Source organism: Chiloscyllium plagiosum, chromosome 28 (assembly GCF_004010195.1).
Source record: "Chiloscyllium plagiosum isolate BGI_BamShark_2017 chromosome 28, ASM401019v2, whole genome shotgun sequence".
Taxonomy (NCBI): Eukaryota; Metazoa; Chordata; class Chondrichthyes; order Orectolobiformes; family Hemiscylliidae; genus Chiloscyllium; species Chiloscyllium plagiosum.
The window spans coordinates 24,705,345-24,732,123 of NC_057737.1; the positions used below are offsets into that span (position 1 = coordinate 24,705,345).

The 26,779-nt window shown below is 39.6% G+C and overlaps 1 protein-coding gene across 1 annotated transcript in view; it reads right to left on the bottom strand.

Annotated features, from left to right (window-relative positions):
- LOC122564048 (protein ABHD15-like) overlaps nucleotides 1-26,779 on the bottom strand; it is a 40,083-nt gene that overhangs the window by 12,393 nt on the left and 911 nt on the right. The gene's annotated exons all lie outside the window — the stretch shown is intronic.

The following is a 26,779-nucleotide window of genomic DNA, read 5'->3' on the forward strand; positions in this document are numbered from 1 at the left end:
GTGGAGATTCACACAGATGATCCCTGGAATGGTAGGTCTAACATACGAGGAACGGCTGAGGATCCTGGGATTCTATTCATTGGAGTTTAGAAGATTAAGGGGAGATCTAATAGAAACTTACAAAATAATACATGGCTTGGAAAGGGTGGACGCTAGGAAATTGTTTCCGTTAGGCGAGGAGACTACGACCCGTGGACACAGCCTTAGAATTAGAGGGGGTAAATTCAGAACAGAAATGCGGAGACATTTCTTCAGCCAGAGAGTGGTGGGCCTGTGGAATTCATTGCCGCAGAGTGCAGTGGAGGCCGGGTCGCTAAACGTCTTCAAGGCAGAGATTGATAAATTCTTGATGTCACAAGGAATTAAGGGCTACGGGGAGAATGCGGGTAAGTGGAGTTGAAATGCCCATCAGCTATGATTGAATGGCAGAGTGGACTCGATGGGCCGAATGGCCTTACTTCCACTCCTATGTCTTATGGTCTTTTATGGAGCTTGGCTCACAGCAGTCAATCATATAGGTGCAGTCAGTAATCATAAAAGCTAATGGTATTTTAGCCTTTATCATATAAGGATTTGAGTACAGGAGTAGAAAAGTATTACTTTAATTATGTAGGTGCGTGATTACTCTGCACTTGGAGTACTATGTTTAGTTTTGGCTCCATTACCTTCTTAAAGGTATTATTTCCATAAAGGGAGTGCAACAAAAGTTCACTAGTCCTTTTCCAGGATGGCAGGATTGTTCAACGAAGAAACCTTGGGAAAACTGAGCCTGTATTAGAGCATTGTCATTGAGTCATACAGTACAGAAACAGACACTTTGGTCCAACCAGTCCATGCAGATCATAATCCCAAACTAATCCAGTTCCACCTTCTTACTCCTGGCCCAAATCCCTCTTAAACTTTCCTATTTTTATACTTATCCAAATGTCTTTTAAATGTAATTGTGCCCACCTCCACCATTTACTCTGGAAGTTCATTCCACACACGAACCACCGTTTGTTTAAAAAAAAATGCCCCTCATGTCTTTTTTAAATCTCTCTCTTCTCACCTCAAAAATGTGCCCTTGGTCTTGAAATCCCCCATACTTGGGAAAAGACAACTACCATTAACTGTATCCATACCCCTCATTACTTTATAAACTTCTATAAGGTCGCCTCTCAACCTCCTACACTCCAGTGAAAGAAGTCACAGTCTGTCCAGCCTTTCTTTATAACTCAAACCTTCCGCACCTGGCGATATCCTGGTAAATCTCTTCTGAACATTCTCCAGCTTAATAATATCCTTCCTATAACTGGACAACCAGAACTGGATACAATGTTCTAGCAGAGGCCTCACCAATGTCCTGTACAACTTCAACATGACTTCCCAACTCCTGTACTCAAAGGACTGAGCAATGAAGACAAGTGTACCAAACACTTTTTTAACCATTCTGTCTATATGTGATGCAAGCTTCAAAGAATTACGTACCCTATGTGCCTCTGTCCCATAATACTACCCAAGGCCCTACCATTAATTGTATAAGCCCTACCTTGGTTGTTGTATCAAAATACAATATCTCGCATTTATCCAGATTGAACTCCGTCTGCCATTTTTCAGCCCATTGACCCATTTGATCAAGATTCCTTTGTAATCTTAGAAAACTGTCTTCACAGTATACCATGCCACCAATTTTGGTGTCATCCATAAACTTACTAACCACACCTTCTATATTCTGTAGAATCTCAAAGAATGAGAAGTGATGTCATTGAAACCTTCAAAATAGTTAACGTCCAAACAGGGTAGATGCAGGTAAGATGTTTACCCTAACTGGGGAGTCCAGAAGCAGGGACACAGCTTCCAAACAAGGGGAAGGTTCAGGCGGACTGAGATGAGGCAGCATCTTTACCCAGAGTGTTGTGAATCTTTGGAAATCTCTATTCCAGAGGGCTGTGAAAGTTTATTATTGAGTCTGTGTGAAACAGAGACTTGCACATTTCTAAATACCAAATTCATAAAGGGAAATGAGGAAAGTTTGAGATAAAAATATTGAAATTAATATTATATTGAATAATGGAGCAGGCTTAGTGGGCTAAATGCACCACTCATGTTAAATAAACATCGAAAGAACTGCGGATGCTGTAAGTCAGAAACAAAAACAGATGTTGCTGGAAAAACACAGCAAGTCTATGAAGAGAAATCAAAGTTAATGTTTCAGGTCTAGTGACCCTTCCTCAGAAATTCCCCAATTCTAAGGAAGGGTCACCAGACCCAAAACATTAACTTTGATTTCTCTGCACAGATGCTGCTAGGCCTGCTGAGCTTTCCCAGCAACTTTTTGTTTTTGCCCCACTCATGTTCTCAAGTTCCAAGGCAATGCATCTTGTAAAGGTACACACTGTTGTCACTATGTGTCAGTAGTGGAGGGAATGAATTTTGAAAGAGTGAAATGGGACCCTCATCAATAGGGCTGCTTTGTCCAGAATGGTGTTGAGTTTCCTGAGGAACTGTACTCATCCAGCAAAACAAAAGATATTCTGTCACACTCTTGACTTGTATCTTGAAGATAGCAAACAGGTTTTAAGGAGTCAGGAGGTAAGTTACCCAGCTCTGACCTGCTCTTGTAACTGTACAATTAACATGCTCGGTGCAGTTCAGTTTCTGGTCAACGGTAGCTCTGCACACATCAGTAGTGATGGACTCAGCAATAGTAATGCCATAGTGTGTGAAGGAGTGATGGTTAGATTCTCTCTTATTGGATATGGTCATTGCCTGGCACTTGTGAAATACGAATTTTAGTTACCATTTATCAGCCCAAACCTGAATGCTGTCCAGGTTTGTGTGATATTATGGACGCAGATTGGTTCAGTACCCGAGGAATCGTGACTGGTACTGAACATTGTGTGCAATAATCATCAAAAATATCACTCTAAGTGTATGATGAAGGAAAGATCATTTATGAAAAACTGAAGATGAACCCTACCTTGAGGAATTTCTGCAGAGATGTTCTGGAACTGAGATGACTGATCTCCAACAATCGCAGACATTTTCCTATGTGCCAGGTATGAATCCAACCAGCAGAGACTGATTCCCATTGATTTAAGTTTTGCTGGGGCTCATTGATGCCATACTCAATCAAAAGCTGCCTTGATGCCAAGGGCAGTAACCATCACTTAGCCTCCTAAGATCAGTTCTTTTGTCCATGTTTGTACAAATACTACATTGAAGTTATGAGCTGAGTATGCCAGGTGGAACCCAAGCCAAGTATCTCTGAGCAGGTTAGGTTTGAGTAAAAACCATTTGATAACGGCATCAACAACTGCTGATGGTTGCGAGTAGATTGATGGGACAGAATTAGCTAGGTTGGATTTGTCCTACTTTTTGAGGACAGAACATATGTGGGTAATTTTCCACAGTACTATATAAATGCCAATGTTGTAGCTGGACTGAATAAGCTTAGCTAGTATGATTTGTTCTGGTACACAAGTCTTTAGTACAAATGTCCCATGCCCTTTGTAGTATCCAGTGCCTTCGGTTGTTTTTTTGACATCAGGTAGGAGTGGATTGAATTGGCTGAAGACAGATATCTCTGATATTAAGAATTTCAGGAGGAGGCCAAATTGGATTGTCCACTCAGCACTTCTGGCCTAAGATGCTTGCAAATACAACAACCTTTAATTTGCATTGATGTGCTGGGCTTCCCCATCAGTGAGGATTGGGATGTTTGTGTAGTCTCTTCCTCTGAGTTGTTTGATTGTCCACAAATATTTAAGACTGGATGTGACAGGAGTGCAGAGTTTAGATCTGAAGCTACTCATGTTTTCACATGTCCTCAGCTCTCAGAGGTGACTGGGATATCATTAACAGGGATAGTGCATCTGGCTACTCTCCAAACTAGCTTGCTGAATAGCAAAAAATTCTCAATTTAAATTTCAAATTGGGACTCTCGCCTGAACCTCAAAATATATTTTTTCTCATTTTTTTCTTATTTTGGCCTTGTTTAAAAAGTGGGTTCTTGTGGCAAGATAAAGTTTCTGATAGAGGGTATAAAGAAGACATTGTACCAATCCCAACTCTCGGTCAGTCACTCCTACCAAAATTCACCTTTGGTGTACACCATTGTAGTAGCCCAAAAGGCACAAACAGCTGCCATTCCTATTCAAGGAATTGCCTTTGACTCCTCAAAGCTTGTCAGGATTCTCACTGGGCTGGTGGATGCAGCATGGCGTCAGTGCTCAGATGTGCATCCTCTAAGTTTTGCTGCTGCCAGTCGTGAATATCCAAAGATGGTATAATGATAAATTTAGTACACTTTTTAAGCACAGTGACTACGGTAACAAAAGGCCAATAAATCCAAATACAAATTACTGCAGTAACTGAAAATCTGTAATCGAAACAGCTGGAATTCAATTCCAGAAAGCATGGACTCAGTAAGTTAAACAGAATCAGGAAGAAAAATAGAGCTAATGTTTGAGGTTGTGATAACTCTTCATCAAAAAAATTAATACAATGTTTTAGTGGCAGCTGCTATACTTATTGGTTATGATATAATGGCATAGCATTCTGTCATGATGTGAACAAATTAATATAATTATTATAATACCATCATGACACCATGTTAATATTTGAATAGTTCACATAAATGGACTGTACAAGTCACCGCTGCCACATTAAATGACCATCCCACGGAGCAAATGGTGTATAGCATGACTAATGATAAAGTGATAATCAGTAAAGCTAGAAGGCTGACAAGATTAGAGTGGTGCTGGAAAAGCACAGCAGGTCAGGCAGCATCCAAGGAACAGGAAAATCAACGTTTCAGCAAAAGCCCTTCATAAGGATTCGATGTTCCTGCTCCTGGGATGCTGCCTACCTGCTGTGCTTTTCCAGCACCACTCTAATCTTGACTCTAATCTTCAGCATCTGCAGTCCTCACTTTTGCCTAGAAAGCTTTCAAGCTACTTTCCTAAAGCCAAGGCTACAAAATAAGAGCAACAGTGGAAGTCCACAAAGGAATTCTGCAAATATCAGTTAGTAACTCTTCACTGATGTTTGCTCAATCATCCACTGAATCACTTGTCAAAATAACCTGACCAAGTAAGAGGGTGATAAGCAACACTTCTCTAGGTTCAGGTGGCGTAGACTGTACTCAAATTATAATTCATGCCCCAATTGCGAATATCATTAACTTAAGAGAAAAAACTTTCATTCGGTGAATGTTTAGCTAGTATGTGGTCAATCATTTTGTCATGCATTTCAATGGCCAGGATCTGCCATGTTTGAGCAAACACACATATTATACCTGTACACTAGACCTGATGGTATATTGGAGAGAGAGATGGAAATGTGTTGCTGGAAAAGTGCAGCAGGTCAGGCAGCATCTAGGGAACAGGAGAATCGACGTTTCGGGCATTAGCCCTTCTTCAGGATTCGATGTTCCTGCTCCTGGGATGCTGCCTACCTGCTGTGCTTTTCCAGCAACACATTTCCATCTCTGATCTCCAGCATCTGCAGACCTCACTTTCTCCTATTGGAGAGAGACTCAGGGTTCACTTTCTAGCAATCCCATCGGCCATCATTATACTTAGACTCGCAGTACCACCAAATGTTTAGAGACCACTGATATTGGTGTGTTTGGAATATTAAGGCATGACAGAAAGAGAGAAGGCACTCTACTGTAAAAGGAATTCAAGATCTTAGAGCAACCTTGCAATATTGTTGTAGAACTGCACATCACTGAATATAAAGAGCACAGTGTGGGCAGAGTTAGAACACTAATCTGAGAGAGCAGATGGATATGAATGCACAAAGAATGTAGATTAGCCTTTGCTTAATGTAACAATGATTGAGAGGCTGGTATATAGGTCATTCTGCTGAACACAATTGTTGCGGCCCTCTGTAACCTCGAGCTATAGGAAATCACATTATGGAAATCCGCTATAGGAAATCACACTATAGAAAATCGCTATACCCATTCAGTAGAAAATTTGCTTTATCCAAACAGCATCCACAATTCGTCAATTTCATTGTAGCCAGTTCTTGTTGATGAAACATACGATATATGAGAACAACCTGTCTCTATGATTACCATATTTGGCATTATTTGGAATTGATGTATAATAAATTAAGTTACTTTGTGGGCGGCATGGTGGCACAGTGGTGAGCACTGCTACCTCACAGTGCTAGAGACCCGGGTTCAATTCCCGCCTCAGGTGACTGACTGTGTGGAGTTTGCACATTCTCCCCATGTCTGCGTGGGTTTCCTTCGGGTGCTCCGGTTTCCTCCCACAGTCCAAAAATGTGCAGGTTAGGTGAATTGGCCATGCTAAATTGCCTGTAGTGTTAGGTGAAGGGGTAAATGTAGGGGAATGGGTCTGGGTGGGTTGCGCTTTGGTGGGTCGGTGTGGACTTGTTGGGCCGAAGGGCCTGTTTCCACACTGTAAGTAATCTAATCTAATCTAATCTAAAACTTTGAAATCTAAGCATGAAGATAATTCCTGACTATGCCTTATATTCCATAAACCAATATTGTTTCTGATATTCCCTACATATGGATCAATGATCAACTTTCACAGCAAGTGTTATCATCAATGTGGCTGCAGTGGTATGAAGGTATAGAGACATCGAGGAGGTTCAAACTCACCAGAGAGTCCAGAAACAACAATAAACTTCAGTGGCTGCTGAACTACTGTCATATGAATATGTCACAGCCGACGGTCCCCTGAGGATGTAAACGAGGTTTAGGAGGGCCAGAACCTATCATCCAAAATATTGTTTCCTCCAGATGAATGAGAGGCCATGCCACCACAGATTATGAATGTCCCAGGACACCTTCACAGACCCATACTAACTGCTGGAGGAGACCTGTAACCTGAAGACGTGGGTGGCCACCTGTTCCAGTGGCTGTCAAGGTGATAGCCGTGCTAAACCTTTCCAAGACTGGCTGCTTCCAAGAAGCCACTGGCGATCTGTGTGTGATCTCACAATCCTCGACCCACAAATATTTCAAGAATGTTACCAATGTAATTTGTGCCAGATCACAGCATTTCACCACAGTTTCCCCACAGGAAATCAGTGCTGCAGCCCAGGCAGTAGATTTTGCCAGCACAGCTGGCATTCCCCCAGGTATACTGCACCATAGACTGGACACATGTTCTATTGAGAGCAACATATTATAACACAGCCAACATCATCATGAGACAGGTGTTCTGTTCCATCAATCTGTAAGTTATCTGGGATGCATAAGTTGCCAGGATGCATATATCCCTAAGAACTCTCACATTTCTGCTTCATTTCAAGGGCCATAAGCCTTACAAGGATGGTTACTAGGAGATAAGAACTACCCTCTGCAATCATTGCTGATCACACCATTACGCAAGCCCCTAATTGAAGCTGAGCATTAATGCAATGCTGCCCTTTCTGTGACCAGAGCCTCATGGAACAGATAGTAGAGCTGCTAAAGGTGAAGTTCTGATGCTTAGATCAGTCTGAGGGGTCCTTGCAGTATACTCCAGATGGAGTGTGCCATGCAATCCAAGAAAACTATGCTCAGATGAAGAAGGGATGTGGTGGATGCTGAAAAGTTGGGAGAGCAACAACAGTCTTTCAAGTAGGAAGATGAGGACATTGAACAAAAGGAACATCATCTCCTGGATGACAGAGTGCTGTAGCATTAGGCACAACAAACCAGACAGTTCTAGTAGATGAGAGCTGGATATCGTGGCCATAAATGACTGTAAATTTGTTGCTGATCAAAAGACAGAAGGTCCTTGTCTGTTTCCAGAAGTAAATGCAGTGTTTCTTTGTCTTTTCACTTTTGCTGCTGCTGAATAAAAGTGAATGTTTTCAACCATTTGAAGGCTCTCCAGTATATGACTGTCTCACATTGAACAATTTAGAAGATGCTGCACTATGCTGAGCACTAAAAAAAAGAACAGCACTCTCTTTGAGGGGGTTCCAAGATTGGATGATGCCACAGATGTAAGAAGCAAACTACCTGTGTGATTTGGTTCTTACTAGTGACTGTTAATAAGACAGGTAAAATAAAATAAAATATGTAAAATTAGCAGTACATTTACAAATATAAGCTTGTACTTATAGCAAAGTATCAACTGTGCCACCCCTGTACCCTCTAAAGTATTTCCTTTTTTATTCCCCTCCCACTACATAATGCCTCCTGTTTGGCATTACTTGACTGCTTTTTTGGCTGGGCTTCTATTATAGGAATAGCCAAAAGGATATCAAAAACAATTATATTCTATTTCTGTATCTGTCAGATTTGGAGACAAATATGCCATCATCAAGAAAGCAGCTGTAGTGGTTACTGTGAAAAGTTTTCTGACTGCATTCATGATTGAATCTGATCATAAAGTTTTGCTCTCCTTTCTGGATGAAAAAGTATTGTTAAAAATACTCTTCATGTATAACATGATCATCTCAAACTTATGAGTTTCTTAGACAAGACTCAAAATGTCTAAGGCAAGAATCAGATGCCAGCAGATGATCTTTCCAGAGTCACAGGTGATGTATTCAAAGGTAAGGAGTAGGAGGTTTAGACAGAATGTGAGGAAAACCTTTGTCACCCAGACAGTGGTGAGAATTTAGAACTCACTACCTGTGGGGGTGGTAGAGGCAGACACCCTCATAATATTTAAGAAGTATTTAGATATACACTTGTAATCCCAAGACCTACCAGGCTATGGGCCAAGAGCTGAAAAATGGGATTAGAATAGTTAGGTGGGGGGATCCAAGATGGCGGCAACCCAGCAAGTCTGAGTCTACAGTGCTCCTCCCAAGACTTGAGCAAAGTGGGCCACCCACCCCCACTACACTCACCAAATCATTTAAAATAGCTGTTTAATTTAATTAGTTGCTTAGTATTAAATTTAATCAATCTAATCTTTAGTAAAAATGACTAAAGGGAAGAGAGCCCGTAGCTCTCAGCAAGCAGGAACCCCTCCCCCACCCTCTCCAGCTGCAGCAGAGGCATCCGCAGCCACTTCGGGGAACTTACCTACAGTGGCAAGCCTTGTGGAAATCATCTCCAAACTGGATGCGAAGATCGACGCTTTCATTGAAGAATCCCGAAGTCGATGGGACTCACTCTCGGCTGCGCTGCAAAAGCACGACCGAGACATTAAAGAAATCGAGCGCCGAGTCAGAGGGCGGAGCTAAAGGCCGCGACCTCCGAAACTACAGTGCAATCGGCCGTGGATCAGGTCCGTGGACTCTCGAACAGCGAGTCCGGACCTTAGAGAATCATATTGATGACCTCGATAATCGAGGTTGGCGAAAAAAATTCGTTTGCTGGGCCTTCCTGAACAGGAAGAGAAAGGACAGCTTACAGCGTTTCTCGAGCAGTGGCTGCCACAGCTTTTAAATCTGGAGGCTGGATCAGGCCAGGTAAAGGTAGAATGGGCCTACCGGGTCGCAATACGCGGGCCCGGCTCGAACCAGCGCCCTCGCCCGATCCTGTTCTGGCTGCAGAGCTATAGGGAGAGGCAGAAACTCCTAGAAGCCTCTAGAAATCTTGGAAAAGATTCCCAAGCCATGATCTATAAAGGATCCAAGATCATGTTATTCCAGGACTTTTCCCCAGCTCTGGTCCGAAAGAGGAAGGCATTCGATGAGGCAAAGAAGTGTTTAAGGGACTTAAATATTCAGTACTCCTTATGCTACCCAGCGACGCTACGCTTTAACCATGAAGGATCCATGTATAACTTTGGATCGCCACAAAAGGCTAAGGAATTTTTGGACTCTCTTAGATAAATTGTAAGAGACAATGGATGTTGGTTTACCTTTCCCTCATTCCGGTTTATATCCCCCCCCCCCTTCTTCTATTTTCCTACCTTACTGTTTAATATTATCTTGGGGGGTGGGGAGAGGGATTTATTTACTTATTCTCTATTTAACGATTTTCTCCCCCCCCGTTGAGGTTGTTTTTTTATTATTCTATGTATATATGAGCGGGGTTGTTTTCCCTTGCTATTTTGTATTATTATATTTAATTATTATTTGTTGAGGTTGTAATTTTATAGTTTCATAGTTATATATGTTTATACATGGTATTAACATTACCAAATATATCCAGGTGTGGGTGGGGGTAGGGTGCTCACTGTTAACTCTAGCTTTGTATTATATCTGAATTCTCCTCATCCTATTGAGGAGCGCCTGGGTCAAGGTTGGGGCATTGGTTGGGAGAGGATACGATGGACCTTTGGAAAGGAAGTGATACCCCCTGGGAACAAGGGGGAAAATCTCCATTTAAATACATTTTATATATTTTTTATTATTTAGAAATAGTTTTTTATTATACTGTTGTGAGTGTATTAGAGAGCCTTTATTTTTGTGAATTTTATATGCTCTATGCTCGGGATGTTTTGGATGGGGTTTCCCCTCCCGAGGGGTCTCGGATATGCCCGGATGATTATGGTTGATCAGTCGGTTAAGTCGTGCAACTGGAATGTCAAGGGGAGTAATTCGTCAGTCAAAAGGAAGCAAATATTATCAAATCTTAAGAAAGAAAGAGTTGATATAGCTCTCCTCCAGGAGACACATCTGTTGGATAAAGAACACTTGAAATTACAACAGGGTGGATTTGATCAGGCCATTTTTTCTTCTTTTATCTCAAAAAGTTCTACTCTAATCCACATAAATGTCATACCAGAATTGATATGTTTTTTGTCCCCTCGATTTTTTAAAATTCCATATCATCCTGTAAAATAGGTAGGATAGCAATTTCTGACCACGCTGCTGTATATATGGAAACCAAGGCAAGGAACAATGGGACATCCCCTCGGCATTGGCGTATGGACCCCTTCCTAATGAAAGACAGAACTTACTTTGAACAAAAACAACCCTTCTGTATCATTGAAGATTTACTAGTTTTGATGATTGATTCGTAATTCCCCATTCATTATAGAATGACATTCTTCAGAGGATTCAGCAAGGACACTTGGGCCTAACCAACTACAGAGCAAGAGCTGGTGGGGATATTGGTGGCCAAGGGTCTCAACACAGATGGATCCTTGGGGTTTACCATTGAGCAGAAATTGAACGAGAGTAGCCATCTAAATACTATGACCACAAGAACAGGAATCTGCAGCAAGTAACTCACCTCCTGATTCCAAAGCCTACAATCAATTTGCAAGGCATAAGCCAGAGGGTAATGGAATACTCTCTAGTTGCCTGGATGAGTGCAACTCCAATAACACTCAAGAAGATTGTTGCCATTCAGGACAACATTAGATTATTTATCCCTGATTTATGGAGGGACTTCTTTTGGAAGCAGTTCAGAGCAGGTTCACTAGGCTAATCCCTGGGATGAAGGAATTATCTTGGGAAAATTTGAGCACATAGTGTCTACTCATTGAAATTTGCAGACTTTATTGAACTTATTGAAACATTTAAGGCTCTAAGGAAGTTCAACAAAGTAAATGATGGGAGGATGTGGAGGGATCCAGAACTAGGGACAAAGGTTCAAAATTAGGCACCTCCCATTGAAGACAAAGAAGAGGAGGAATTTCTTCCCTCAGAATTCTTATATTTCCTTTCCACAGAAAGCAGTGGAGGTGAGGTCATTGAAATTTAAAAGCTGATTTGAACAACTTTTTTGATCAATAAGGGAGTTAAGAGTTTTCAGAGCATGTAAAAAGTGGCACAAAAACCAAAATTAGATCAGCCCTGATTTTATCAAATGGCACAGCATCCTTGATAGGCTAATTAGCCTACTATTCCAAATGAACCTTCCAGCTAAAATTTCTGAACCGTGAAGTCATTCTGATAAATATGCACTAGCAACCATGACTATTATCCAGGATTCACTTTTCCTACCCAAACTGTGGTGACCAAAACTGGGTACAGAACTCTCATCATGATATAATCAGACTTTTATAAAGATTCACTGTATAATGTCCATTTTTGTATTCAACACCTTTATTTATGAAGCTTAAAATTTCATACATTTTGCTAATCACTCCCACAATATTGCCTGTGACATACAAAGATCTCTGATCCCTATGTGCTCTCTTAGACTCTACTTCCTAGACCTGCACCATTTAATCTATATTGCTTCTCACCATCATTTCTGCCAAATCTATATGGTACCTAAGAGAGGAATTTATAATGCAGCTGAACACAATTAAGTGGAGACAGGAAATGACTGCCACAAACTGGTCCTCAACACCAATTAGGCCTGCACACAGGAGCAAGTTGTTAAGTAACTAGATTGTAAAAGACACAAAATCATACTAAAAGTTAGCACATGGCCATTAAATTGATCTATTTCACTTGCACAATATAGCATGTAATGTGTAATCTATTCAACTATATCGAATGGCACCAATACAAATCTCTACGGAAATAGAATTAGAAAAAATGCAAATCTCTACTGAAATAGAAATACAAAAAGTGCAGGCTAGTATCTTTCTGTTCCCTGAAAGGCACAGCACACACAAGGTAAGTATTTCATGTGGTTTGGTTCTCAACTATTTGTCTGGGTGTTACTGCCAATGAACTGCATGTCCTCTGATAACCATCAGTTTGTCAAGAATGAACATTTAATGAGGTTAATTCAATACTGGATGGCACTGCTCAGATCAAAACAGTACAATATATTTCCAGATCTTATCATGTTATTTCATCTCATGGTAGTGAATATAATGTTCTGGAACATTAATTAAATGTATTTTTAAAAGATTTTCTTGCATGGTCATATTATCAGGTGAGTGCAGGCACAATTAGTTTTCTGTGGTTGAACAGTGTATCATTGCTAAGCAGCAGTGGTGCAGTGATCATGCTTTTGGTATGTTATTTTGAGGTGATGTGGTTTTTGCTGTTGTTGTGTGACTGACGTGAGTGTTTTAGTCCTGTCAGGATGCAAATGAATTATTAGTTTCTTGGACTTGTTCAAGCAATTTTTATTGCATGATTGGAAGGGATAATAGATAAGGTTTACTGTCACCTTCTAACATTCATGCAATAAGGACTGTGAGGGTCCCAAAAATGTGTTGTTCACTCTAAGACTTGCCCTCACCAGTTTAAAGATAATTGTATTTATTGTACCATTACTAACCTACATCATTGTTTTTTACACTGTTAAGCTGTGCAACTGCACTTCCGGATTGAAACAGACTGGAATGAATTCTAACATCAGATTTCATTGTGCGTTGACTTCTTTTTAACATAGAAGAATGAGTACATTTCTTGTTTGGTGCATTGACTGAGATGAATTCCTGCAGTTAAGATTAATGGGAACTTATATGTTAAGAAATGAAGAAGTCAGCTGGTCAATAGAGATGTTGTTTCACATTGGTACTGCAGCTCTTAGCTTCCTGATTTTACATTTGTCTACATTATACTTTGGGTCACTTAGACTGGGATTTATATGGCACAGACGCTGCCAGTATCAGATGATAGAAAGTGGGAGTTTGGAGTTTCTGATCATGAAGGATCTTTGGAGTTTCATAAGGGATATTTGCAACTGGGATGAACCATTTTTGCTATTTTTTAACTATTCTACCTACATACAGTTGCAGTGGTTTGTTTTGAGAGTTTGGGGAAGGCACATTTCTTTCAAAGACTTTTTAAGACTTTTAAAAATTGGTCATCAGAAGATAATCAGGATTTTAAAGATACATTTCCACTGCCTAGTCAAGTTGAGAAAGACTTAACAATGTGTTATGATGATTTATATACTTTCTATAGCAGAAGGGATGGAGATGGACAGTGTTGTCTGATAAGAAGAGTATGACACTATTGGATCAAGAACAATATGGAGAATTATATCCCAATGATCAGCGCTCAGAAACTGTTGCATGAGCTATCAGACGAAATCATATCATTCAAGTCTTCCCATTTTGGAACATCATTTAATATCACAATCTTTCCTTCCTCTCTGCCACTGTTCAATAAGGAGAGAGGTTATCGTTGCAATTCCCATCTTACAATGTAACAACAAATGTGAACACGCCAGGCATCACCACCTGTGTAAATAATTCTGCACCAATAGAACCCCTTTCCTTGTACAATTATAGATTCCATGAATAACAAAGTATCTATCTGTTCCATGTTTATTTTAACAGTATGAAATCCAAAGTAAGCAGAAGGCTGCCAACAATCATTTTAACACCACTTTTGACAGAGCTTTTACACATGCCACTAGTTCATCTACTGCACTGCTTTCCCTTTTTAGAGCCATCAATGATGGCTGTCTACTCAAGTCCTACAAAACAGCCAAAGAACTGGGTTGACCATTATCTTAAGACATATTACTTCTGGCAGAAAGTGAGGACTGCAGATGCTGGAGATCAGAGTTGAAAAGTGTGGTGTTGGAAAAGCACAACCAGTCAGGCAGCACTGGAGCGCGGAGGCTGAGGGGTGACCTTATAGAGGTTTACAAAATTATGAGGGGCATGGATAGGATAAATAGACAAAGTCTTTTCCCTGGAGTCAGGGAGTCCAGAACTAGAGAGCATAGGTTTAGGGTGAGAGGGGAAAGATATAAAAGAGACCTAAGGGGCAACTTTTTCACGCAGAGGGTGGTACGTGTATGGAAAGGGCTGCCAGAGGATGTGGTGGAGGCTGGTACAATTGCAACATTTAAGAGGCATTTGGATGGGTATATGAATAGGAAAGGTTTGGAGGGATATGGATCGGGTGCTGGCAGGTGGGACTAGATTGGGTTGGGATATCTGGTTAGCATGGACGGGTTGGACCGAAGGGTCTGTTTCCATGCTGTACATCTCTATGACCTAAGGAGCAGGAGAATCGACGTTTCAAGTACAAGCTCTTCATCAGGAATCCTGACGAAAAGCTTATGCTTGAAATGTTAATTCTCCAGTTCCTGACTGGCTGTGCTTTTCCAGCATAATACTTTTGCAAACAGCTGTTTCCTTTCTTCACATCTGAGGCTTACTCTTGTTCAGATTTTAATGCCTGTTACTTTCTAATTACAGTATTTATTGCCCATCGTTAGTTTCTCTCAAGAAGGAGGTGGTGAACTGACTTCTTGAGCCATTGCCATCCATTTGCTGTAGGTAGACCCACAATGCCATTGAGGATGCAAGTGTTCAGGTTTTGACCCAGTGACAGTGAAGGAATGGCAATATATTTCCAAGTCAGGGTGGTGAGTATGTTGGAGGGGAACTTGTTGGTCCTGGTGTTCCTGTGTGTCTGCTGCCCTTGTCCTTCTAACGATGGTGGGTTTGAAAGGCATTGTCGAAAGGACCTCGGTGAATTTCTGTAGTGCATTTTGTATCTGGTACAAACTGCTGCTTCTGAATGTCAATGGTGGATGGAGTGAATGATTGTAGATGTCATGTCAATGACATAAGTTGCTTTTCCCTGGATGGTGTTAAACTTCTTGAATGTTGTTGAAGCTGCTTATCCAGTCATATGGGGTGCATTCCATCACATTCCTGTGCATTGTAGATGGTGGGCATGTTTTGGGGAGCCACAATGTGAGTTTTTCACTGCATGGTGTTATGGACTAGGCCAGACCACATTCTTAAGCAGGCAGTCCAGACCATAACTTTGCAATTTGTTTTGCTAAGTGTACAGTGAAAATTACCCCAAGTAAGTTAGCTAGGCTGAATACCAGGTTTTAAAACAGACAAAAATCTATTCACAAAATTACACAATTAAACACAAAGAACAGAATAAAATACACCTATAGAACTCAGTCTATCCAAACTAGATTTAATTATGCTGTTCCAAATATACACAACAGTCCCAATAAGCAAACCCGCTGAAACACAGTTAAAAATGAAACAAATACTTACAAGTTGAAATTAGAACGGTAGAAGGAGAGAGTCTAGCAGACTGTTTCCACACAGCTAACTCCTACCTAGTTCTGGACTGAACAGCTCAGCTAGAAAGCTGACCAGATCCTTTTCATTGTACAGGTCACTCCTAAAACATGACCACTTTGGCTGGAAGTCTCATCTACTTACATATAAACAATAGGCCTCTCAAAAGCCTTTTCCATCTCTGTACTAAACTAGCCACCTCGGAGCCGGGAGGGTTTTATGACCCCTCTGATAAAATCAAGGACACAATCCTTGAGAAAATAAACAGCTTTTTAGAAAAACAGGACCAGCTTTGTGCCAATGGTCCCTAGCTCTCTCTGCTCTTGTAGCAACAGTTCAGTTTCTGGTCAATAGTAACAGCTTGATAGTGGGGGCTTTCACAATGGTAATATCATTGAATATCAAGGGGCAATAGTTAGAATCTCTCCTGTTTGAGGTGGTTATTGCCTGGTGTGTTGCCTGAATGTTACTTGCCACTTGTCAGCCCAAACCTGGATTTGTCCAGGTCTTGCTGCATTTGGACTATCTCAGTATTTGGGGAGCCATGAATGGCACTGAGCATTGTGCAATCATCAGCAATCTTCTCCACTCCTGACTTTATGATGGAGGAAAGATCATTGATGAAGCAGCTGAAGATGGTTGGGTGGAGACACAACTTCTTGCTTCCTCAAAGAAAATGACAATCTAAGCTTTAAATAAGTGCCTTTTTGCCTGGATGCCAATGCTTGCAGACTAATCTGCTTGCTGCAAGACATTTGCCATATTTGGCCATTCTTGAAATATTAGAGAGAAAGTTTCATGCAATGTGCAGTAAAGTATGTGAGATTCAAGTGAGTAAGTCAAGTGCTGCTGCTTCCTTACCTGTCTAGCCCCCAGATGTTCAGCATGAACTATCTATTTAAAAATCCACAGCCCACTCTTTAGGCACTGCAGCAGCTTGCATCCATTTCACAAGGTAATTACACCAATGACGGCTCCTGGAAACTTTTACATAAATACCTCTGTTGACCACCAGTGGGCTTAAATCACTCCTTTGTAATATAACAGCAGTGCAACTCAGCACATATAAAATTTCTCCTAAACATTTTGCACAGAAAATTAAAACATTCTCACACAATAACTGAATCTGAAGAGGACACATTTGGTCTGTATTTTTACTTGAAATTATTAACATGTTTTATGTATTGTACAGAATTGAACTTTCCATGAGTTTGAAACAGATTTTTTCGCTTAACCTAAATAATTTGCACAGGTGATTCAAACCATGCTTGTCACAATGGAGTTGGAATTTTAAAATTCAGGTTCGAGTTGGATTAAATTCATTTAATCTTTTGGTTTTAACCCAGATTGATTTGGGTGTTGTTTGTGCTGTAGCTAGAAGTACAAACGCACAGTTCATTGACTTCTAAAGCACTGACAATGTAATGCATAATATCATCAATGTTCCTTCCTAACAATTTCACAATAATGATTATCTTTAAATCAACAATAATCAAGAGTGCAAAAACAGGACAATGCAAAACCACCCTTGAGTTCAGAAGAAGTAAGCTTTATCTCTACAAGGCAACATATGTCAGATTCTGGAAAAAAAATTGCACTGAATGCTGGAAATAATGTCGCAACATCCGAGGGACATCTGTTTTAGGCTGGTTCCACTGATAGGTCACTGACTTGTAACATAGAGACAAAAATATAGAAACATAGAAAGATTTACAGCACAGAAGAAAGCCAGTTGGAAATCATGTTCATGCTGGCCAGGAAAGATTACCCACCTTACTCCTTGTCTGGCGCTCTGTAGATTACAGCACCCTAAAAGCATATCTAAGTGTTAGTTTTTAAATACTGTAAGGGTTTCCACCTCTACCATAGTCTTAGATAGTAAATTCCAGATGCCCAATACCCTGTGGGTGAAAACTTGCTCCTCAAAACTCCCTTCTAATGATTTCCTTATCCTCACTTTGTTGATGTTCACTGGTTATTGTCCTCTCTGCTCACTGAAATATGTTCTTACTATTCATCATCACAAGGCTCCTCACAATTTTATATGTCTCCATTAAGTCTCCCCTCCACCTCCTCCAATACAAAGAAAGCAACCCCAAACTATCCAATCTTTATTTATTGTCAAAAATCCCTATTCCTGATAATTTCTTCATAATCTTTTCTGTACTCACTGTATTGTGATCACATACTTCCTCTAATGGGAGACCAGAGCTAAAAACAGCACTTCAGCTGCAGGCATTTATTTGTATAAATTATGGTCATGGTTTATACAGTTCCGCATTACTTCTCTGCTCTTATATTCTTGGCCTTAGGCAATAAAGGAAAATATCTCAAGTACTTTTCTGATCATCTTATTTATTTGTCACACTATCTTCAAGGATCTGCCGAAGTATACTCCAAGATCCCAGTGTTTTTTTAATATCTAATTTATCATATTGTTAAGTTTGTTCATATCTTTATTCAAAGTTAAAGAGTACAGATGGTAGTTATTATTGTCTAAACTCATAGATGTGGGGAATGCCCTTAGGGGTGGCATGGGGACATTAAGTTGGGGTAGGGAAATGGGTATAGAAACACAGTGGCAGTGGCACTGAGTAGCCAGCGAACTCAATCCACAGAAGAAGGCCTCATGGTTTTCTGTCTCACTGATTGACTTAGATTAATTTTGACATTGGTAGCAGAGAATAGTTCTGTGAAGGTGAAGATTGAAAACTAAGGGTCCTATTCAGGCAGAACATTGTAATTTGAGTCATCTTTGAAAAGAATGGCTGAAACCAAGTGTAAAATTCTGAGATATGATTTCCCACCAATGTTCTTCGAGAAATCAAGGTATAACCTTGGCACTGCCAATTCGCACTAGAACCAGGAACAAGTATAAAATATTCTCAGAACTAAAGGAGGTTCCTATTTCTATGTGTGCCTTTAAATTTTTAGACAGCGCTAAAGTGTAAGACATGGATAGACCCTAGTATTAATTGGAGTTAAATTTTCAAAAAGAAGAATTTTGGAACAGATGTCAGAAACCTTAAAAATAATTATTGGGAAAACATTAATTCTCAATGGCCTTCATGACTCAAATAAGCCATTCAGCAGTAATATGGACAAAACAGGAACAGATGAGCTGAATTCTAGAGAAGAGCACTGGGGAAACCCATGGAGCTATAGACCAGAAAATCCTCTAGACCTGATAGGTTACATTACAACAAAGATATATTCCAGTGAAGAAGAGAGATTCTTAGGAGGGGATGAGCCAACCAAAGTCTATTATTAATATAAAAATTAACAGCAAGAGCTTATTTAAATACATAAAAAAGGAAGAGAGAGGCCAATGTGAATATTGGCCTGTTAGAGAATGAGGCTAGTGAAATCATAACCAGAAACCAGAAAGTGGTGGAGGAGTTGAGTAAACACTTGTATCAGTCTTCATGGTAGAAGACACTACAGCATTCTAAAAGTGCTAAATAATCAATGTACAAAAAAGGGGATTGAAATAAACACAATAAATACCATGAGAGAAAAAGTACTAGGGAAACTAAAAGGGCTAAAAGTTGATAGGTTCCCTGGATCTGATGAGTTGTATCCTAGCATATTAAAGGAAGTAGCTACAAGATAATTGATTCACTGCTAATAGCCTCCCAAGAGTCCTCAGAATCTTGAAACATCCCAGAGGATTGAAAAACTGCCAATTTAATACTCTTATTCAGAAAGGGAGGAAACAAAACAAAATTAACTATAGGCCAGTTAGCTTAACATCTATTCTTGGGCAAATATTAGAGCCTATTATAAATGATTTAATTGCATAATTTCATCAGGCAGCATCAGCATAATTTCATGAAGGAGAAATCATGCCTGTCAAATTATTTATAATTCTTTGAGGAGCTAATGGCAAGATAGATAATGGCCAACCAGTCAATGTAATATAATCTGTATTTCCAAAAGGTGATTGATAAGGTACTTAATTAGTCTACTTAATTAGTCTACTTAATAAGAGACCATGATATTGGGAGTTATATATTAGCATGAACACAGGATTGATAAATAATAGAAAACAGAGAGTTGGGATAACAGGGCCATTTTCAGGAGGCAAAGCTCTACTAGTGGATCAATGCTGGGGACACAACAATTCACAATATATATTAATGACTTGGAAAGTAAATGTATTATGGCCAGGTTTGAACATGACACAAAAATAGATGGGAAGGCAAGTGTTGAGGATGACACAAAAAGATAGATATAACTAGGTTAAATGAGTGGACAAAAATTTGACAGTTGTAATATAAAGTGAGAAATTGTGAGGTTATGCACTTTTGCAGGAAAAAAAAGCTGAACAATATTTAAATGCAGCAAGGCTGCAGAAAACTGCAGCACAGAAGGATTTAGGGATGCTCATTCATGAATCAAGAAAAGCTAACATACAATTTCAGTGCTAACAGGGAAGGAAAATGAAATGTTAGCCCTTACTTTGAAGGGAGTGGAGTGTAGACAAAGGGATGCCTCGCCAGAACCATATAAACTATTAGTTAGAACACACCCAGAATACTGTGAATAGCTTTGTTCCCCACATCCAATGAAATATATATTGGCATTGCAGGCAGTCCAGAGAAGGCTCACTAAATTGTCCTTGGATATGAAGGGAGTTTCTTATGAGGATAAGTTGTGTAAATTGGGCCGGTACTCATTGGAGTTTAGAAGAATGAGAGGCTATTTTATTGAAATATTGAGAATTCTAAGGAGGCTGGACAGGATTGATGCTGAGAGGTTGTTTCCCCTTGTGCAACAGTCTAGGACTAGATCCCGTATAATTCTATACAATCTCAGTATAAGGGATCAACAATTTAAGACCAGGATGAGGAGGTTTTTTTATTCCCTCAGAGGTTATTGGGTCATTAGGTCTATTCAAAACTGTGATAGGCAGATTTTGTAAATCTCTAAAACAATAAAGAGTTATGGGCAAAAAGCAGAAAATAGAAGTTGAAAATAATCAAATCAGCTATTATCTCATTGAAGCAGATGAGATGGGCTGAATGGCCTACTTCTATGCTGCAGCCTTATGGTCTAAAAAGACAAGTAACATAAGACAAGTTCTCGAATGGCCCTAGATCATGGTCTGAGGAAAAGATCATGGATTGGTGAAAGGAACTCCGATCATAGAAGGGAAATCCAGTATTAGGATTGCAAGGTCAGCAGGAGACTCAGTTTAATAAGAATAAGGACTATAGGATCTGTCAGAAATACCACAAAAAAGTAAAAGATCATAGATTGAGAAGTGTTAGTGGCTAATAACTAGGTAGACAAGTTGATAAAGGATGCTAAACAAAAAGAATTGGGAAGTTGGAAATAATTTGGTTTATGCACAAGGCATCAGACAGCCAGTTTGATCTCACAGTTAATGCCTTCTGATGATACATATAAATCTAAAGCCAGATTATTTGCCAAAAGACCTGTGGTGATCAAAATATTAGAGTCAATTTTGCTAAATCAGAAAAAATAGGCCTGAAGAGTTTCTTAGCCCTTTTAGCAACATATTTTGGGATGCAAATCAAATGATATAAAATCTGCATTTTGGCAAGGAGAAACATTTGAAAGGAAAGTATTTTTATAGCCATCTAAAGAAGTTTATGATTAGAAGTGGAATTACTTGAAATTAAACAAGTAATTTTGAGTTGCATGGTGTATGAAGGATGTGGAATTTCTAAATTGAGTCCATCCTACTGAAAGGGATTGCATTCAGTTAATAGCAGATGCAGTGATGTTTTATTGTTATCACAACAAGAAACTAGCAGGCATCTTTATGATATATGTTGATAATTGTGAGAACTACAAGTGTTTGAGAACTATGTGATAGACACAATATGAAGGAGTTTAAGACTGGTAGTCGAGCTTCAGGGAACGTTAAATATATAGATGTTGAGTAGATTAACTTTGAGTGACTTGGAATCAAAATCTTGCTTAGTACAGTCCAATTCCATCCCAATAAATAGAGCCAGGTCCTCTGAAAGAGAATTTTGCATCCAGGGTACAAACAAGTCAGTTAAGAGACTTGGTTAGTCAGTTGAATTGATTGCATGCTATGATGATACCCAAAGCCAGTAATGGCTTAGTGGAACTCAATACTATGCTAAAACATGTCATAGGCGAGGAGGCTCTAAGAGTAAATAAAATAGTGAAGAAATTAAGTTTAGGGAATTATGTATCCAAATTTCCAGTCTTGGATGATCCAAAAGATATGAAGTTAGTCATTTTTAGCAATTCTTCATATGGCAATCTTCCAGATCATTACTCCTCTATGGCAAATTTTATCATGTTCTTGGTGCGAGACAATAAACAATGTTTTCCATTGATCTTAGAAGCCAAGAAAATTGAGAGGGGTGTTAAAGGTATCTTGGCTGATACAGCATTGGCATGAGTGGAAACAATAGAAGTGGGGCTGTATTTTCCAATATCTTACAAAAGGGGCAATTTGAGAAAATAGTTGCCCATAGAATGTTATGTAGACAATAGTTCTCTGAATTATACCGAATTCCTGCAGAACTCCATTGTAAACAGCCTTCCAGTCACAATGATATTGGTTGACCATTTCCCTTTGCTGCCTACTACCTGAATAGGAAGGATTTGGAGGGATATGGGCCAGGTGCTGGTCGGTGGGACTAGATTGGGTTGGGATATCTGGTCGGCATGGACGAATTGGACCGAAGGGTCTGTTTCCATGCTGTACATCTCTATGATTCTATGACTGTAAGCCAAATTTGTATTCAACTTTGTCACATTTTCTTACAACCCATGAGTTTTAATTTTTTCTGACCAGTAGGACTGTTAACTCTGCTTTTCTCTCTACAGATGGTCCTTTGTCTGCTATCTCCAATAAATTCTATTTTATTTTAAGCTTTATGCACTTTTAAGAAAGGTATTCTTGGATTTTGAGCATTACAAGCAAGGCTTGCATTTATTATACATCCTACCTGCCCTGAGAAAATTGTGTTGAGTTGCCATTTTGAATCACTGCACTCAATGTCTGCAGTAGTTTGACACACAAGGTTAAGAGTCAATAGCATTAGGGATGGGTAGAGGAGGCCTGGTAAATTACATTGTTAAGCTTATTAATATCTTTATTTAAGATTAAGAAGAAACAGATGATGGGTATTGATTGTCTAAGTACATAAATATTGGGGAGCACTTGTAACACTGAGTAAGAATGGAAGGTTTCAGTCCTTGAAAGGTGTTAGTGAGCCAGTTGAGCTAGTAGCTGGAGTCTAACAGTTTTTTGATCATCTCCAAAAGGTAAGCACACAACACCAGGTTATAGTTCAACAGATTTATTTGGAAGCACTAGCTTTCAGAACACCGCTCCTTGATCCCGCTCTGAAAGCTTGTGCTTCCAAATAAAACTGTTGGACTATAACCTGGTGTTGTATGATTTTTAACTTTGTCCACCCAAATCCAACACCAGCACCTCTAAGTCAAAAGGAAAGTATTATAAAAAGCAACAATCCCAATTAATTCAGAAAATAAATCATTACACTGTCGGTTCTGTTACAGTGCATGTTTCTTTAACACAAATTGGCTTCAATGTGATTGAAGAATTTAGACCATTCTCTGTAGAATGCAAACTTTCCTTATTTGTATTGGCTATAATGTGATTCCGGCTCTGTTAGTTTAAATTGCGTGGATATTGCATGATTTTCTTATAACGCGTAATCACATGAAAATGGAATTATCGTGTTATATCAGAACTGACTGTATTTTAACTGCATGTCGCTGCCAAGATGGAAATGTGAAAAGGAAGATATGAGCTCAATTCTGATATCAGTCTCCCTTAATATATGGAGTTGTCCAAATTTTTAAGGTTTATCTGAAAATTAAAATTAATTTTTGAGGTCACATTTTGTTTTCATAACAGATCACACTTAAGTACAATTTATTGCATCTACAGTCAAGGCACCTCATACCATATACAATGACAGAGTTCAACAATATCTGAGTATTGCCAGTTACATATTCTGCATTATGCAGGGATCTGAATCTGGCAGTTTGTGTGGATTTGATATAAATCATAGTAATTTACAACTGCTGTAAAGCTGCATACCTGATGCATAGACTCCTAATATTGTTTTACTTTCTGCTATCTCAGGGTGAAGCATTATACAGTTTAGCAGATATTGCTTATTAAAATAACCAATTTATGGCAGCAGAGGTCAATTTCAGGAATTTGCAATCTGTGTACTTATTCAGCTGATTCCTATCAAACCAACTTCGACTCTGGTTCCATGTTGAGTTAGCTGCCTGCTTGTTCTCTTTCTTAGCACAGGGGCTCTGAACAGTAACTAAGTTTTGTTGAAAGATGAGGACTTCCTTCCAAAAGTACAAAGCAATCTATGTATTTACAAATTTCTTTGAAACATTAGTCAATATAAGATTTTGCTTTTTCTACCTGCCATCAAAACCAGGTATCACTTGCTGACTTTCACCAGCAATTTCAAGTTTTGTTTCCGATCTCCACCATCCACAGTTATTTGTTGCATTCACTATTAGTTTATTGACACAGATATAACCACTCTTCAATTATAAATTCTTGTCAATTATCAAGCCAGGAAGCAGTGTCCAATAATGAGGTAGAAAGGGGTGATAATATTAAGCTGAATCAAATCAGTTCAATTTGAAGAAATGTTTTTATGTGTAGGCTTCTTCAAGTGCAATAGCGAAGATAATTGATTGGCAGCACATTAAAAGGAACATTGTGGACTCTTAACTTTTTAACTAACTTTTGTAATGTGGTTTTTCTTGTTTTTTTTTTACTGATGCAGTATTTATAGTTCAACAAATGCTTCGAGCTAAGCTGATAGATGTAATAATCTTATTGACCATTCTTGCACTCCTTTCAAACAGGAATGCAGTGCAACTGCTGGAATGTGTATCTGGGGTCTGCTCACCTTTTCATCCAATAAGGTGGCTTTCCTCCATTTAATCATGAACTATGTAACTATTTAGTAAATTGCAAACTGAACATTTTGGAGATATCTCTCCAAGTAAAGTGGATGAGATGCTTTGTGATTCAACCATGATGCAAGATATTGGTTTTAACTTCAGGTACGGATAACATCAAACAATCAGCACAGGTTGATGGGTTAGTGTTGAGGTGGCTTTAGATGGGGCTGTAGACATAAGGTATGTGAGCTATTTTGGTTTTAACTTTAATTCTCAGAATGAATGGTTGGAAGCCAGAGAAAAAAACAAACAGAAAAATCTCTAACAATCACAAAGCAGAGCTATGCAGGAACCACCTACTAGCATATGGTTTCTCCATTATGCCACTGTTCAATTGCATTTTTGTCTCCGTTACCTTACCTGGAAATTGATCATTGTCTGTGGGAAGTGGAACTTCTTGACATTCGTAAAAAAATTGTCTGTTGTTAGTTTAAACTGAAGTAATACTTGCTTAATGTTGTAATTTAACTTGAGTAACTTTCCAGGTTTAGTATTCCTTATTTCCTTTACTTCTGTACCTCTCGGGTGCCCTTTTATGAAGACTGATATTCTTAGCTGGTCTTTCGCAGCTGAGTTCTTTGACAGGAAAGGCTGGACTCAAATGCTTCTGACAGGTGGTATTTAGAAAAGACACACCCCATGCCGAACTTTCTGTCCATCACATTTCATGGTCAGCAAGTCACAGTCACACGTCTGATGTATATTGTTACCAACAACCCACTGGGGTGCTGAGGTGGAAGGATCAGTAATATAACTCTTTTTGTATTTCCTTCAAGGATTAAACATCTCTCTTGTGCCCTGAAGAGTTCACAGGTCTCAAATGCCTCTGGCAAAGAAAATGTTCTAAAGACCAATTTACTTCGAATTATAGCTATTTCCTGACCAATCTATTCACAGATGCTGTTACACATTTCTGGAGCAGTTGAGACTTGAACCTTCTGGTCCAGAAGTAGGGACATTGCCACTATCCTCTTAATTGTACTCTGCTGTTTTGAGACAAATAGTTCAGTAATCGGTAATTGTTGCTGTCCATGAAGTGGACAAGGTGGATGGCTGAGCAGAGTAAGGTAGCAGTTATACTCACACTGTTGTCATCTCATTTGGATTCGGAGAACCCAGTCTGCGGGATCCGTTTGTCAGAATGAGTTCGAACCCTTTATCTATGCAGGAGACGTTCAAACTAATCGTCTAAAAGTCTGACATAAGGGAATTGAATTTTAGCAATGTAAACAGAAGCTGGCTCGTCAATACCAATCCTCCAGAATCTTAGTTTAAACAGCCCTGTTAAAAAGAAAATCTAACCGACTTGAAAGCAGAACAAGAAAGTCTGAGCATCTTATCCCACTGATACAGTCTGTCAGCGGGATTTGTGCAGTGTTTAAACAGAGAGATGTCAGATACAGACCGCTCTCCTGCGAGCAACATCAAGTGTCGTTTGCTATTCATTCGGGTTCTAAGCACCGAGTTTCGATAAGCTGTATTTTTTTAACCTCTGGGCTGTTCAAAACCGTGAGCGCCCCACTTCCTCCGCGGTGACAGTTTGAGACTGAATGCTCATACATTCTATCTCCAAAAAAAACTGCATAAAATCTGATCTGGGGTCATTGGGAGTTTAGGGGAATGGGATGGGAAGTAGGGAGAATCTATCCATATTTCTGTCCTCTCCTTCCCCTCCCCCAGGTGAACGTTTATTCGAGGCCTTTTCCTGAACGTCAGGGTAAAGATTGTGGTCAGCTGCAATTTTGCAATGAAACTGCTCTCTGTCATGTTCTAAAGCAGGTTGACTGAAGGGCTCAGGGCAAACCTGAACGAGACACTGCTGGTCCTCAGCAACTCGAAACACGGCGCACCAATGTGACTTCTTATCGCCATACCACAGGAAAAGCCGGCTATTCGGCCCATCATGCCTCTACTGGCTCAGAGGCTGCTCATCAGCCGCTGCAACCCCAATGCGTGGCTGAGTTCTTCTCTCTAGGTATTGAGGTGACCGGTGGGGGAGTGCGGGAGAAGGGAAA